Source organism: Macrotis lagotis, chromosome 1 (genome assembly GCF_037893015.1).
Source record: "Macrotis lagotis isolate mMagLag1 chromosome 1, bilby.v1.9.chrom.fasta, whole genome shotgun sequence".
NCBI lineage: Eukaryota > Metazoa > Chordata > Mammalia > Peramelemorphia > Peramelidae > Macrotis > Macrotis lagotis.
In genome coordinates this window covers 582,120,581-582,137,373 of record NC_133658.1, presented here as the reverse complement: position 1 = coordinate 582,137,373, position 16,793 = coordinate 582,120,581, and the positions used below count along the sequence as shown (strand labels likewise).

The 16,793-nt window shown below is 39.7% G+C and overlaps 1 long non-coding RNA gene across 1 annotated transcript; it reads right to left on the bottom strand.

Moving 5' to 3' along the window:
* Positions 1–5,031: 5,031 nt before the first annotated feature.
* LOC141521543 (uncharacterized) lies at positions 5,032–16,641 on the bottom strand. Its single transcript, XR_012477999.1, has 4 exons — positions 16,517–16,641; positions 7,814–7,948; positions 7,311–7,405; positions 5,032–5,486 (listed from the first exon to the last, which is right to left on the bottom strand). It is a non-coding gene; the product is annotated as an uncharacterized LOC141521543 (long non-coding RNA).
* Between the last annotated feature and the right edge of the window lie 152 nt (positions 16,642–16,793).

The following is a 16,793-nucleotide window of genomic DNA, read 5'->3' as shown; positions in this document are numbered from 1 at the left end:
TATTTTTGATTCTCCCCTCTCCCTTTTTCTCATACTCTTTTTTGAAATGTCTAGTCTCTCTTATCCATCCTTCCTCTATTTCTAGCTCTAGAGATTCCTCTAGGAATGAGGAAACCCCCCTCCCAACTCTGGGTGGAGCAAGGTAGAGCTGAGAGGTTAGGAATTCCCCGCTTGTTAGTTGGTGTTTTCCTCCTTGAATAGAGGAGAAAATTGAAAACAGAACTTGGACTCACAAGAAATAAGGAGCTGAAGCATAGACAAAATAAAACCCAGGTTCCTATGGATTCACAGTTCCTCAATGCCATTTACCTAGACTTCTATTAGAGCTTCCTTAGTCTTTTCCCCTCCTCCAATCAATTCTCTCAGCCTCACTTTCCTCATCTGTAAAATGGAAGTGATTTTATTCATCGAAAGGTTTTATATTGAATTGAGATTGAATAGAATATGTAAACATATCTAAGGCACTTTGCTAGGCCTTAAAGCTCTATATAAATGTTAGCTTTTGGTATTATTTATTATAGTTATATTTTATAAATTAAAATAAATAATAAAAGAATGATTATTAATAACCATAATAATAAATAAGAGTTAGCACTTCTATAGTGCTTACTGAACCAAATGCTTTATAAACATTATCTCATTTGATCCTGACAACAATCAGGGGAGATAGGTACTATCATTAGCCCTGTTATACAGTTAAGGAAACTGAGGTAGACAGAAATTAAATGACTTTCCCAAGGCCACCCAGTATATGGAGCCTATTTTGAACTCAGGTATTCCTGACTTCCAGTTCTGTGCTCTATCCACTGTGCCATCAAGCACCTCACTCCCAGAATAATCTTTCTTATGATTAAATCTGACCATGATACCCTTATTATCAAAAATCTTTACAGGCTCCCTGATACAATTAATGAATGGGGTGATTAACTTTCAAGATGCTTCACAACCTGATGACACTTTCTTACCCCAGTCTTCAACTATTAGGGAGATGATAATGATGATGGTATTATTATTATTGAAAAAAGCATTAACTACAGTATCAGAAGACAGGGGTTCAAATCTTGCCTCTGATACTTGCTCCCCATATGACCTTGAACAAGTTCAATCTCTCTTAGCTTCAGTTTCCTCATCTGGAAAAAAAAAGACTCCATGGTTTCTGGATTCCTTTCCTGCTCTAAATTTACAATCATATTCCTGGTCCAGGTACTTGAAGTTCTGGACTGAGATATACATTCAGCTTTCCAATCTTTTTGTCTCTAGCCTACGGATCTCAGGAATCATTGGCTGACCTAAAGGAGGCTCAGGAAATGTGAATTTAGCAAGCTTGGACACCAATTCAATCTAGACTATATAGAGTCATTTTATTCATATTTTTGATGATTTAAAGCTCTCTTCTTGATTTTTCTGCATTATTCTCCCTTCCCTGCCAATGCTGACTAACCAATTATTCACACCTTCTTATCTTGTGGAACTCTTGCCCATCTTCTCCCATAAATCCTCTATAGGGGGTCTCTTCAGGAAGCTAAGGATATTCCTCTAGGTCTCTTGACAGGATATAGATCTAGTTCCCCTGCTGACATGAGAAAGAGAGAGGCGAAGGGAATATGCATTTATCAAATTCCCACTGCATGCTAGACACTATGCAAAGTACTATGTAAATATTATCATCTTTGATCCTCACAACAACCCTGGGAATTAGGTACTGTTATTATTCTCATTTTATAGTTGAAGAAAGTAACTTGCCCAGAATCACTCAACTAGCTAGCATCTAAGTCAGAATTTGAACTCAGGCCTTCCTGATTTCAGGTCCATAGCTATCCATTGTGACACCTAGATGGGGCAGGGGTAAGATATCCAAAGAAAGATATCCTCTTTTTGCGTGAGAAATGAAATGGGGAAAATAAATTCCCTTTGGATGGGGCATCGGATTCAGAAAGAGTCCTGAGAGTCTATCAGGAAGATGGGTCTTACTTTGTCTCTGCCTCTGCCCCTTGCTTCTTGTGACCCCAAGACCCATTTTCAATTTCCTCCTTTATACAATGGGAAAGCACCAGCTTGCACGGAGGAGGGAGCTTTGCATCTCAGCTCTGCCCTGCCCTACCCAGAATTGGGAAGGGGCTTCCTCATTCCACTTACAGGTGGGTCCCAGGGTCAATACTTAATCTGTGATCTGTGAACAACTAAGGCCTCTTCCTCATGCTAACCTTAGCCTCTCACCACTCCTGTCTGCCCCCTCCCCCCATTCCTCTATTTCCTTTTTTCCCTTTAATCACATAAACCATAAATAGACCTAACACCTGCAAGTCACCTGGAGATAAGGTTTTATGGAACTGAGCCAAGGAAAGTCTAGCTCTAATGCTTCCCCTCTTAACCTTCCCTGAAGGTACCTTTATTGTCATCTGGAGAATTTCCAGCCCTGGAGAGCTGAGTTGGGAATCTTAAGGGCTGAATACATGTTTTCTTCATTTTTTCCTTTTTAGTAACTTTAAGATTCCTGGTCCCATTCAGGCAAGGCACTTATTTGAAAAAGGTCTTGGGGATTCCAATGTGAGTCCATTTCTCCTGTATCCAAAAATGTAGGAAGGACCCTAAAGTCAGTAGCCTCTACAGGGCCTTTCTATGAAGGGTCAGCCAAGGATAAGAATCTAACACTGAGTAAGGCCTCGGGACTTCAAGTGACACCTAGAATTACAGCCCTTTAGAGAGCATTGGACTTAAAATCAGAAAGACCTGAGGTCAAATTTGACCTCAGACATTAACTGCCTGGTGACCTTGGGTAAGTTGTTTAATTGCTGCCTGTCTCAGTTTTCTCAACTGTAAAATGGGGATAATGATAGTCCCTTTCACCCAGGATTGTTACAAGGATCAAAAGAGAAGTCTGAAAAGTGCTTTACAAATCTTAAAAAGCTATAAAATAATATTATCATAACTAATTGTAATAATTAGTACAACTACTTAGAATTACAATTAAATTATTATAATATATGTATTATATAATATTTTATATAAAATGTAACATGTTATTGTATAATATTGTAATATGTAATATAAATATAAAATATATTCTAATATAATTGTGTTAATAGTTATTTTAAAATAAAAATATTTTAATAATTATTATTAGTGTCTTCAAATAATAGACACTATGATTATATTTTACTATTGGCTTATCTCTCTGAAGACACAGGAGGAAACATTGCCTTGAGTAGCTGCTGTATTTTGGGTGATTTCTGACCCTGGATATAAAACAGCACAGAACAGGGCAGACCTTGCCTGGAAAAGCCTTGTGGGATGTCCCTAAAGACTACATTTTTTGACCTAGGAGAGAGACCCATGCTGGTTCCTTGAGCACCTCTTCTGGGTGAGATCCTTGGCTGAAAAATGGCCAGATGTTTGTGGCAAATATTTTATTTAATAGTGTTTATTATTTTTTATTGCTTCTATGCCAAGAGAATGGTACAGCCAAGTATGTTTTACCTATTCCAATGGGAGCTGATTCCATTATATCAATGACTCTATAACTCAGAGAGAAGGAGGGAAGTCATTCCAGGCATTTGGGATGACCAGGACAAATGTTTGGGGAAGGAAGGAGATGGAGCATCTCAGGTAAAGGAAAGAGAAAAAGCCAGTTTGACCCCATCTCAGAGTGAGAGCATCTAGGGGAAGTAATGTTCAAGTAGGCTAAAAGGTCAGGCAAGCAGTCCATCAATAAGCATTTATGAAGCACCTACTGTTTACCAAACACTATGGTGAGGATACAAAGAAAGGCAAAAAGACCAGTCTTGGTCTTCAATCTAATGAAGGAGACTATAGACCTAAACTAAGGCATAGACACATCAAATATAAACATAAACCTCTTAGACATAGACACATAGAAACAGACACAAATAGACATAAACATAGACAGACATACACATAGATATGAACACACACATGCTACAAACATTAACAATACAAATTCAAAAACAAATGCATGTGTGTTGCATAAGTGTAGTGTACATATATTATATGTCTATATGTATATGCTTATGTATGTATATGAGGTCACTATGCATTGTGAATTCAATGTATGCACATGTGTTTTGTTTTGCATGTATATATGGGAAGATATGTTGTGGATATACATACACAAGTATTCATATTCATAAATCCTATATCTCTATATATAAAAATATATATAAAAGAAACTCAGGATAAATAGCAAATAATTCCTAAAGGGAAGACCCTAGAATTAAGAGGGGTTGGGAAAGTTTTTCTATAGAAGGTGGAATTTTAGTTGGGACTTGAAGGAAAGAAGGGACATGAGGAGGAGGAGGAGGAGGAGGAGGAGGAGGAGGAGGAGGAGGAGGAGCAGCAGCAGCAGCAGCATTCCAGACATAAGGAGCAGTCAGAGAAAACACCTGGAGCCAAAAGATAAAGCATTTTATTCATGGAACAGTCAGGAGGCTAGGCTCACTGGATCTCAGAATATATATCCAGGAGGAGGTTTTGTATAAAGAACTTGGAATGGTAGGAGGGCTCTAGGTGATAGCAGCTTTCCAAGTCCAACAGAAGATTTTTGTATTTGATCTTGAAGATGAAAGGGAGCCATTGAGGAAGAGGGTGACATGATCAGACTTGCACTTCTGGTGGCTGAATGGAGGCAGATTATGGCCCTGGTTGAAACAGAAGGTGAAGAAGGCCTATACCAGGATGATGGCAGAGGTGGCAATCAAGGGGACCAGGTTTTTTAGGGTTTTAAAAAGTTACTGCAAGGGACTTTAGATATTATTTAATCTAACCCCCCCTCTTTACAATTAAATCTTAACAAAACATTTAAAAAAAAATTAGAGGGGTGGCTAGGTGGTGCAGTGGATAGAGCACTGGACCTGGAGTCAGGAGTACTTGAGTTCAAATCTGATCTCAGACACTTAATAATTACCAGCTGTGTGGCCTTGGGCAAGCCACTTAACCCCATTGCCTTGCAAAAACCTAAAAAAAAAAAATTAGGCTATTTCTCCCATCTCATCTGGGTTCTAGTCCCAGCTTTGTGACATTGGTAAAATTATTTTACTCCTTAAGACTTTAGTTTCTTCATTTTTGAAATGAAAGACTTGGGCTGAATGGTATTCAACTTTCCTTCTGACTCTTTCTCTCATGTAACATATTAAGTGGCACCAGCAAGTGCTGGGGAATATAAGAATAAAAATTAGTCTTTGCCCTCAACTAGGAGTTTGGGTTGAAGATATACAGGTAAGTACAACACAAGGTAGTAAAGTGATGGGAACAAACAGAGAAATCCAGACTAAGTGCTGAAAGAATATTCTGTGTTAATATTCAAGAATATCCTAGTATGAGCTCCTGTTGACTCCTTGTCCACTACTGGTCCTGCTTGGGAATGGTCCAGAGGGAAGCAGATCACATAAGAGTCAGTCTCTCTTCTTGGCTCCCTTCACTGTGCTGGACAGGGACAGGTCAGGGAAGCCAGTGTCAAGAAGCTGCCAGACCTGTAGTTGACAGCAAAAAAAAGTGTGGGGCATCATTATCTTAGACATTATCTCCAGAGCACTGAGGTTCTGGGATCAGGAGCTCAATTGATCCACGGGATTTCTAAGTTTCATCTTACCTGGGACTTGAGAGCACTGAAATAGAACCTGACCAGGAGGGATGAGGGTCAAATAGAGACAACTTATCAAAGAGGACCAGTCTAGCACCCCAGACCGGTCTCTCCACATTTAACTACTTCAATATCTGCCACTGTCTATCTCTCCTCTCCAAATATTGAAAAGAATAGATGCAGAGGAAAAAAATGGAGTTTCTTTTGAGTAGCTATAGTACCATATGCATTATATGAACTACACTGGAAGAGGTTGCCCTTTGAGTAAATTAAGGGCTATAATTAGGGAGAATTGAAGTTCCTTAAGGTAGGAACTAATTTACTCATTTGTATTTATATGTTTGGAGATTAACACAGTACCTGACAAATAGTAAGAAATTAATAAATGTTCTTTCTCTCATTCTCAGTGTCTTAGTCTCTGACTCACTCATTCTCTTTTTATGTCTCTCTCTGTGCTTTTCCTGTCTCATTCTCTTTTTGTGACTTTCCCTGTATGTCTCTTCTCTCTTTCACCTGTCTCGTTCTTTTTTGTGTCTCTGTGTCTGTGTGTCTGTCTTTCTGTCTCTCCTCTCTTTCTTAAAGACAATCTTCTTCATAGTATGTGTGGTAGAGAGAAGGTCCGAAGAGTCAAGGCTCTTAGGTCCATCACAGTTTAGATTCTATCTTTGCTTAGGTTTCAACTCTCTCCTTTAGGAAAATGGAAGAAAAGCTGAATTTGTTTAATTGAATTTTTACTCCCTGACATGAATGACTGAACAATCTTTACAGTAAAAGTTTGTCCACATAGCAATGACTGTCCAGGAGAAGTAAGGAAAGTCCCTGCTTTGTTAACTATTCCATAGTCCTCTTTTTTTCTTGATGGGGGTAGGAATTTTATGTTTCTCTTAAATTTTTTTCCAATTCCATATAAAGACAATTTTTATATTCATTTTTAAAATAAATTTTGAGTTACAAATTTTTCTTCCCTCCCTTCTCTCCCTCCTTCCTAAGAGGATAGGCAATTTAATATAGATTACATATGTATAATTATGAAAAACATTCCCATATTAGTCATGTGGTAAAAGAAGAAATAGAACAAAAAGAAAAAACTGTGAAAAAATAAAGTGAACATAGTATGCTTTGATCAGACTCTATCAATTCTTCCTCTGAATGTGGATAGCATTTTCCATCTTGAGTCCTTTGGAATTGTCTTGGATTATAGTATTGCTGAGAAGAGTTAAGAAAATCATATTTTGCTCATTGTACAATGTTGCTATTACTGAGTACAACTTAATGTAATTACTGAGTACAACTTCCTACTGATTCCTCTCTATTTTGCATCAGTTCATACAAATCTTCTCAGATTTTGCTGAAAGCATCCCGCTCATCATTTCCTATAGCACAATAGTATTCCAATCATATACCATAGCATGTTCAACCATTTTCTAGTTGATAGATATCCTCTCAATTTCCAGTTCTTTGCCATTACAAAAAAAGCTGCTATGAATATTTTTGTATATGCAGGTCTTTTTCCCTTTAATTTATTTGGAAAAACAAATCTAGTAGTAGTAGTAGTAGTAGTAGTAGTAGTAATGCTAGAGCAAAAGGAATGCACAGTAAGCCACTTGGGTAGAGTTTCCAATTGCTCTCCAGAATTATTGGATCTGTTTACAAGTCCAGCAACAATCCATTATGGTGTCCCAATTTTCTTGGGGGGAAGTTTAATTAAACTCACCATAGTCTGAATCCAGGTCTGGTTTCCTGGAGTAATGCTTTCAAGGGGCCATATCCTTACTACCACTTGTGCTATGAGTTTGGTTCCCTGGGGGGCTGCAAGAAAAAAGTGGAAGGAGTCCAAGTTTCTGCCATTCGCCCAGAATTTAGTAATCCCCAAATAGTCATTTTCTGAGTTTTTCTGCACAGTCCCCTTCCCAAACCCCTGACATCTGATTACGACTGAGTCTGGGTTTGTCAAGACAGCAATAGGAGTTGGGAGTTTACATTCTACTGGGAACTAGAGCCCTACCTGTGATTTTTAGAACTGCCCATTTTGATATTACTGGCAAAGAAGCCATTAAAGGGACTAGGGAATACTGGGAGAAAGCAACATCCTGTGTCTTTTGTCAGTAGATGGCTACCTTGGAAGTGATAGGTTAAGTTAGCAAATGAACCTCCCCCCCTTTTTTTTAATAAGGATTATGGGATCTTTGGTCACCAATCCATGGGTTATTTATTTACCAGGTCTGCAAGTGTCAATATAATCATGGCAGCAGTCAGGAACAAGGTGACAGAACTCATCACAATAGCAGCTTCCCCGTTTGCAATAGTTGTTTGCTCCAGAGCAGCAGAGGAGAGGGTGTTGGGAACAGCTTCCTAGAAAGGGAGAAGAAAAAAAGAGAACCTCTGTGGGCAAGCAGAGAGAGAGAACCAGCTTTCAACTTTATTAATGCAAGATACCCTCCTAGGTGACAAAATACCCAAAGCACAGAACAAAGGGAAGACAAAGCCAAAATCAAAGGACCCTTGCTCCCAAGGAGTTTACATTCTACTGGTAGAAATTAGTGACAATTTCTATTCATTAAATCATCTTCCTCTACTTCTACCATTGATCACCTTCTCTAAGGTCAGCACAAACATCATCCATTCACAGCCTGGCCCCATAGCATGGAATGCTTTTCCTTTATCACTTTTCAAATGTGGAAACTGAGGTACTGAACAGAGGAGGGAATGTGACCCTTGGACTTAAGCTGTAGCAGACTTGGAAATGAGATGCAGGTGTCCTGACCCCAGTCCTAAAGTACATTCTCCCTCTTTTCCAATACCTTTTCCATTGCCCTCTATTAGCACCTGTCCAGGGGTTTATTTAGAAGGAACACAGAACTGCTCTCCCTAGGTTGACAGGTTCAACAAGGATAGAATTTCAGAGAGAAGACTTGTAGAAAAGTATGTGATGAAGATAAGGGGTGGGTACAAATTGTGCTTTGAGTACTTTGTTATGAAAACATCCTGTGTACAAGATGTTAAGGAAAGAGAACTATGGACCCGATGAGGTCTGAGTGGTTTCTGCCCTTCTTTGGGGGGTTATTCTTATACTTTCCTCATATTCTTATTCTATTTTAGATTGGCCAATAACAAATCCCAGGGTAAACCCCACTTGAATGTGGCTTGGTTCAGAGCAATTGTTTCCATTTTTTTTCCTGACCAGAAACCCCCATGGACTTCCCCTTCCAGGTTGATTTTTTTTTTGACTAGTAAAAGAGGTCATTTCTTGGTTCATTTCTTACCTAGCCTTAATCACTGAATGGATGTTGCCTTAGTCAAAAAGACTTGTTAATGATCTTATCTTTAAAAGGTCAAGGCCTTTAAAAGGTCAAGGTCTCCCACCTATTTGCAGGACCATCTGTAGTCTACTTGATCTATTTCTGGTGGCTCTGGAGCAGAGCCTTTGCTGACTTTGTACAGCACCCACTCACTCAAATCCAATTCACTTGTATGTCATGGCATCACCTCCATGATATCATGGTCCTCTTTGAGAATGAAGGACAAACAGCATTCTCCTACTCTGCAGTCTCCTGCAACATCATTCCAGTAGTCAGAGTTTGGATTGTAGATTTAGGGTTGAAAGGGGCCAGAATCCAACTCTTTCATTTTACAAATGAAGAAACTGAGGCTTAGAAAAGTTAAGTAATTTATCCAGAATCACACAGCTAGTAAGAGTCTGACATAGGAATTGAATAAAGGTCTACTCCCTTCAAGTCTCTTTCTTATCCTATGACCCAAGTTTGAATCCCACCTCAGACACTAGCCTAACTGTTTGTCCTTGGACAAGCTATTTAACCTCCCTAAGTTTCAGTTTTCTCATCTACAAAATAGAGGCTATCTCTACCTACCTACCTGGCAGGTTGAGTATGAGAATATGAGGATGAAATGAAGTAATGCCTGCAAAGGGTTCTGCAAATCTTAAAGAGGGATATAAAAATGAGCTATTATTCCCTTCTCAGCTTTGCTCTCCTATTCTTTCTACGATCTTCTCCTCCAGCATCAAATTTCCCCACAAAGACTCACACAGAGAACATGGTGTAGTTGGAGGCTGTATGTCTGCTAGCATCAGAATGGTTTTTGATCAGCTGTATGAGGTTATTCAAGTTGCCTTTCAGGGACCTGATTTTTTTATCTATAAAATGAGTCAGATTAGACTTGAAGATCTTTCCTATTCCAGATCAAACACAGGCACAGACAATCCTGAGCTCAAGGAATACATAGGAGCCCACCCCAATATCTGTATATGGACAGTACAGTCATCACTCCCAATTCATTCTCCTGAATGGTGCCCATCAGGCATTATCAGGTCATGAGCTTTTCCAGGGCAGGAATTATCTTTTGCCCCATTTCCCCCAACTATTAACACAGTGTCTATTGTCCTAATATATAAATTATTCTATATACATACATACACACACATATATATGTATATATATACATATTATATATATGTGTGTGTGTGTGTGTGTGTGTGTGTGTGTGTGTGTGTGTATGTCTATGGCTTGATAAAATGAAACCAAGTTTTAAGGGGGAAAAGCTCTTAGCCCCCAGGTCATCAAGATCTCAGTAAGGCAGCTAAAATTAACACCTAGTTGGGCTGGTTCCCCTTTGCATCTCTTCCTTCTGGGACCCACATTCTCTGGAATGTCACACTTCTACCAGAGGCAAAGAGAGATTCTGTGGAGCTAACTTTGGGCTGATCTCTTACAAAATTGGCCTGTGACTTTGGATTGCGAGGTAGAATAGAATTCCTAGGACAATTTCCCTGATTCCATGCTTCCTCCCTTACTTAAAGGGCTTTCCAGAAACAGGACTCTTTGACCTCCCTTAAGAAAATCCCCTCAGCTTGTTGAATGCTCCACCAGTAGATCTGATATAGAAGGGAGGACAAGTGGTGTTCTTTTGAAGCACAAAGCCCCTAAAATGGATGGTTGCTGATTTAATCAATGGCAAACTTTGAGACTGGCAGGCAGGCTGGCACCTCAGTAAAAGTTAAGAGTTTGGAATTTGCAACAGAAGCAGCCCTCCCCATTCTTTGAAATGATGACCTTATTAAGTTACATTCAGAAGGTAAAGATGATAAAAGAGGAGGTGATTATGAAGATATGGTTCACTCTGAAGAGATTTGAACCCAGGAGACAGCTATTCCAAAGCTGGCTCTGAAACTTACTAACTGGGTGATCTTTCTGAGCCTCAGTTTCTTATTCTGTAAAATGAGCACAAAAAAGGTTTTCTCTATTGACACAGCTGCTATGAGGAAAGCACTCCTAAACCACTATTTTTCTTTTTTTAGGTTTTTGCAAGGCAAATGGGGTTAAGTGGCTTGCCCAAGGCCACACAGCTAGGTAATTATTAAGTGTCTGAGGCTGGATTTGAACTCAGGTACTCTTGACTCCAGGGCTGGTGCTCTATCCACTGCGCCACCTAGACACCCCATAAACCACTATTTTTAACATAAGCTCTCACTATTATGTTTTAGAAATGAAGGAGGAACATGCAACAGTCCCCAGGCGCTCATTCTGTCAAGTAATAGTAATCTGGTAATCGTGCCAAAAAGAAGCCTCAATCCTACACAGGGTGAGTGACAGAACAAGGTTAGGGGTATCTTCTGCCAAGCCAGATCACTGGAGGCTGGCATTTTAGGACTAGAGAGACTGGCACACTTTACAGATTAAGGAACTGAAACCCAGGTTAAATTTCTTGCCCAATTAAACATTTTTTTGTACCTCATCACATAGGTAATTGATTCTTGGTTTAATGTCCCCAAAACCTCTCACCTGTCTCCTGGAGCAGGGTCACAGGACACAACAAAAGCAGAAACAGCAAGGTAAGGTTCATGGCTGCAGGGATGGGGCTGGAAGCATACAGGCTCTCAGGGGTTAGGGTAAAGACTTTTAATACCTACTCAACTTGGGGCGGGGGGACAGCTGCCGATTAAGCTCACCTGGCAAGAATGCCATTGGTGAACTATAACTTTGACACCTGGACTGTCAGAGGCAATCCAGTTCCTAGAAGGTGTGGTTCCAAGGAACAGACACAGAGCAATTCTACAAATTTACCATGAGTAAACTCAGCTGATCCATTGATGCTGACTCTCTCTGTCTCTGTCTCTCTGTCTTTGTCTTTCTGTCTCTCTGTGTCTCTCCCTCTTCTTTCTTTCTCTCTCTCTCTGTCTCTGTCTCTGTGTGTCTCTCTTCTTCCTTTTTCTGTCTCTGTCTCTCTCTTCTTTGTCTCTGTCTGTCTCTCTCTGTGTCTGTGTGTGTGTGTGTGTGTCTCTCTCTCTCTCTCTCTGTCTGTCTCCCTCCCTTGCCTTTCATCTCTTTTCCTTGAAAATTTAATTCACTTCTATCTCCTTAAGTGCTAAGTACTTCATAATGATCTCATTTGATCCCCACAATAATTCTTTGACATATGGGTGCTGTTGTCCATTTTACAGTTGAGAGAACTGAGGGAGACAGCAGTTGAGTGATTTATCACACAGCTATTAAGTGCCTAAAGTTGGGTGGGACTTCAGGTGTTCCTGACTATCTACTGCACCACTATCTTCCTCCAGAATGGAATAAAGAAAGAATAGGTTTTGTGTGAATGAGAGGATGGGAGGCTGTGACCTCTGAAGTAGTAAAATTCTAAATGATGGGGAGATTTAAGATATGGCCATATTCAATTGTAGCAATGGTGAACAAAGGAAGAGATCACTGGCCTCAAGAGGGAATGGGGAATTATGTAGTATGGTTATTAGACAAGAAGTTGAAATGAAATTTGAAGTTCCCCAAGCAGGGGGAAAAACTAAATATTTCAGTGTAGTTGTCATATCTGCCCTTCTTCATGGTTATAAAATACCACAATTGCTCCTCAGTCTGTTAGTCTTTCCTACACTTCTGGTTATCTGTGTTATTGGTACTTTCAAGCTACTATATAATCTTCATTAAAATGACATTTCTTAATTGAAATAATGTTATAAAGTTATTTTTAGTGATATCCACTTCCTGAGATGAATATTTTCTTTTACTTTATTTTTTTGCCAGTATTTTCTTTCACAACATGACTGATTTAGAAATACACTTTGCATGACTGCACACATAAAACCTATACCAAATTGCTCATCTTCTCACAAAGGGGAAATAGGAAAGGAAGGAGAGAATTTGAAGCTCAAAATTTTTAAAAATGAATGTTAAAATTTTTTACATGTAATTGGAAAAAAATAGATTATTAAAAAATATTTCCTTGGGAAATATTGGTATTCTTCCCTTCAAGTTTTTCCAAATAAATTTCATTATCACCAGAGCATAGATCTAGAAGAGGAAGGGACCTTGAAGTCCAGCTAGTCAAACCTCCTCTAAGGCTCAGGAGACTTATGTGACTTGTCCAAGATCATATAATAAGAGCTAATACTCTTTCCACTATGTTTTTTCAGTCATTGTCTGACTCTTTATGAACCCATTAAAGATTTTCTTGGCAAAGATACTATAATGGTTTACCATTTCCTTCCCCAGCTCCTTTGACAGAGGTGAGACTTTTTCTTTCCCAAAGAGAAAAGTTAGGAAGTCATCTTGAAGCTCTTTTCCCTCATCCATGATAACATTTCTTAATTATCTACTATGTCTTACTGTCTACTGTGTTATACTACTGTATCCTGGGGATACAAAAAGAGGCAGTCTCTTCCAATCTAAAGGAGACAACATATAGAGAAAAATAATTCAAAACAAGCTCTATTCAGTCAAAAGGAAATAACTGAGAGATGGGATGAGAATTAAGAGAGGTTGGGAGAGGCTTTCTGTAATAGATGAGATTTTAGTTTGAATTTATAAAAAGCCAGGGAAGTCAGTAGGCATAGTTGAGGAGGGCAAGCATTCAGGCATGGGGGACAACCAGATAAAGTGCCCAAAGCCAAGAGCCTGAGGGTCTCGTGCTTGGAGTAACCAGGAGGCAGCTTCACTGGACCGAAGTGTACAGTTGGGAACAAGGTGTAAAAAAGACTGGGAAGATAAAAAGGAGGTTAGGTCAGCAAGGCTTTGGATGCCAACAGGGTAAGTTTTTTTTATTTGATCCTTGAGGTGATAAGGAGGCAATGGAATTTAATGAGTAGTGGATGATATGATTGGCCCTGTGCTTTAAAACAATCACCTTAGTGGTTGAATGGAGGATGAACTGGAGTAGGAAAAGACTTGAGGCAGCCAGAGCCACCAGCTAGTTATTGCAATAGTGTATAATGGAAACATGGGACTCTATCACTACTTCACTTCTCATTTCTAACTCTCCTTTCTGGGGTTTCTTCTTCTATTAGAATGGAAGCTTCTAGAAGGCAGGGGATGTCTTTGTATTCCTGGAATACAGTACTGGAAAACATAATAAATGCTAATAAATTATTTTTGTCTCTCTCTCTCTCTCCTTTTCACCTTCCCTCCCTCCCTCTATGTATATATCTTGGTCTCTGTCTTTGTCTTTTTCTCTTTATTTCTCTCTTTCCTTCTCTTCCTCTCTCCTTACCTCCCTTCCCCTCTGTCACTCTCTTTGTCTTTCTATATCTCTGTTTCTATGTGTGGCTCTATGTCCTCTTCCTCCCCCTTCTTTCTCTCTCTCTCCCTCTCTCTCTCTCTCTCTCATCTCTTGGTCTGTGTCTGTCTCCCTCTGTCAATCTCTCTGTCTCTGGGTTTCTATCTCTGACTATCTTGTCTCTGTGGGTGTCTATCTCTCTGTCTCTGTCTGTCTGTCTCTTCTCTCGCCTGTGTAGATGTTATTTGAATGACAACCTGGAATAGCATAGACAAAACTGACCTTAGAACCAGGGGGATCTGAGTTCAAATTCTGACTCTGATACATACTGATTATGAGACCCTTATGTGGGCAAGTCTCTTAACCTCTCAATGCTCCAGCCAACTCTCTTAAGACCTGTATTACTAGAGAGAGTTCTCCTTATGGATGCTATCATAGTTCCAGCATGTGCTTTTTAAAATTTATCCACATGCTTCCTTAGATGTGTGACCCTGAACAAATCCCTTCACCTCAGTTTCCCTATCAGTAAAATGGGGATATTAATAGCACCCACCTCCCAGGGTTGTTGTGAGAATCTTATGAGATTAAAAATTGTAAATTGCTTAGCATAATGTCTGGCTATATAAAACTTAGTTATTATTAATCTTATACTTTATTATATTTATACATATACATAAATAAAAATAAAATAATAAAGGCAATAAATATTAAGTCTTAAACAATAAAATAGAAATAATATGGACATAATAAAGAAATAAAATACATTTAAAAATAAAAATAATTTTTTAAAAAAACATTCTTTGCTCATAATCATTAAGATTTAAGTGTCTGAGAGGAAATTCAAACCCAAATTTTGTGACTCCTAGTCAGTGTTGGCAGCTTTCTCCAACCTGCACATCTATACACAAAACGTGTAGTTCTCCAGGGTTATAGAATGAGTAATTGATAAATTCCAATTGATAACTGTCTACAAGCAGATCTTCTGATTGTATCCAATGAAGAGCTTCACCTTCTCCTCTCGGCTTCTCCATCACACCCCCAATAAAATACGCTTTCTTATTCTTTTTTTTTTTTTTCTTTTTGGTTTAACTTGACTAGAGATTGTATTGTGTAAAGAGCTTTGGTGAAGAACTCCCTCTACTGACACTTCTGGACAACAGATGCAGATGAACACACCCGCTCTGCAAATTAGAGAATTCCCTTAGGTCATCTAAAATTTTAAGAAAGGCAAATTCCAGTTATTAGGGGCGACTGACTTGCTTAGAGTCACTCAGCTTCTGGTTCTTGGTAGAGGACAGGGCCAGGGAGAGAAAAGAACCTGAGTGTACTTGTCTTCAAGGTCATATCTCTGTCCACTACTCACTTGCTACTTTTCTTGCTTGCTTATTTACCTTGGGTAAAATCACTTAACCCTGATTGCTGTCTCCCCTCATCCTGATTCCTATCTGACCACTGAACCCAGATGGCTCTGGAGGAGAAAGTGAGGCTGGTGACTTAGCATAGTGTCCCCTCACTCAAATCCATTTCATGTGCTAGTCATGGCACCACCTCCCACGGTCTTCCAAGGGTGAAGGACAAGCATTTAGCCTGTAGTCTGTAGTGGATCTAGAGCTGCACCTGGGAGTCAGGAAGACCCACCTTTGAATATCTGAATGCTCCCTTATCCTTTTCCTGGCTGTGTAACCTTCAGCAAGACACTTTACCTCTCTCAGACTCAGTTTCCTCACCTGTAAAAATGCAGATAATAGTTACACCTACCACTCAGTCAAGAGAAGAGCCTATACTTGTGCAGTTATTTAGGCAACTAGATGATACTGCAGATAGAGCCTGACTTGAGTTCAAATCTAGCCTCAGATACTTAATAGTTGTATGACCTTGGACAAGTCACTGAACCCCACTTGCCTCAGTTTCCTCATCTGTAAAATGAGCCGGAGAAGGAAATGGCAGACCACTCATGAAATCCTGCCTAGAAAAATCCCAAGGAGGACCCCAAAGGGTTGGACACGACTGAAAAGCAACTTGGGGAGACAAAGGCAAACCCCAGGCCCTGTTCTCAAGGGGCTCAGTGTTCTCATGGAGACGACAAGCAACGTAAGCAGCACAAATCGGGAGAGCTGCGGATCAATTAGAGATCATCTGGGAGGGAAGGCAGTCAGGAGGAAGCCGGGAGGCCCTTTACGAAATGGTCATTTAAGGGCGGCTAGGCGGCGCAGTGGTTAGAGCGCCGGCCCGGGAGTCCCTGAGTTCAAATCCCACCTCAGACACAATAATTACCTACCTGAGTGGCTTTGGGCAAGTCACTTAACCCCATTGCCTCGCAAAAAATAAAAAAATAAAAAAGTCCATTTAGGCATCTGTATCCAGAGAAAGAATTGTGGAGTTTGAACAAGTAGAAAAAACCGTTACCTTATTATGTAATTCCGCTCTGTCTCTCATACTTTATGTTTCTTCCTTAAGGATATGATTTCTCTCTCATCACGTTCAATTTGGATCCATGTATACCATGGAAGCAAGGTAATGACTGACAGATTGTGGGGGGGGGAGGGAAGCAAGAATGGGGGGAAAATTGTAAAACTCAAAATAAATAACATCTTTCTTTAAAAAAAAGTCCGTTTAAAGCGCTTTGCAGACTGTAAAGCGTTATCTGCGGGCTCTCAGGATGCCTCATGCAGCGTTGGCAGGA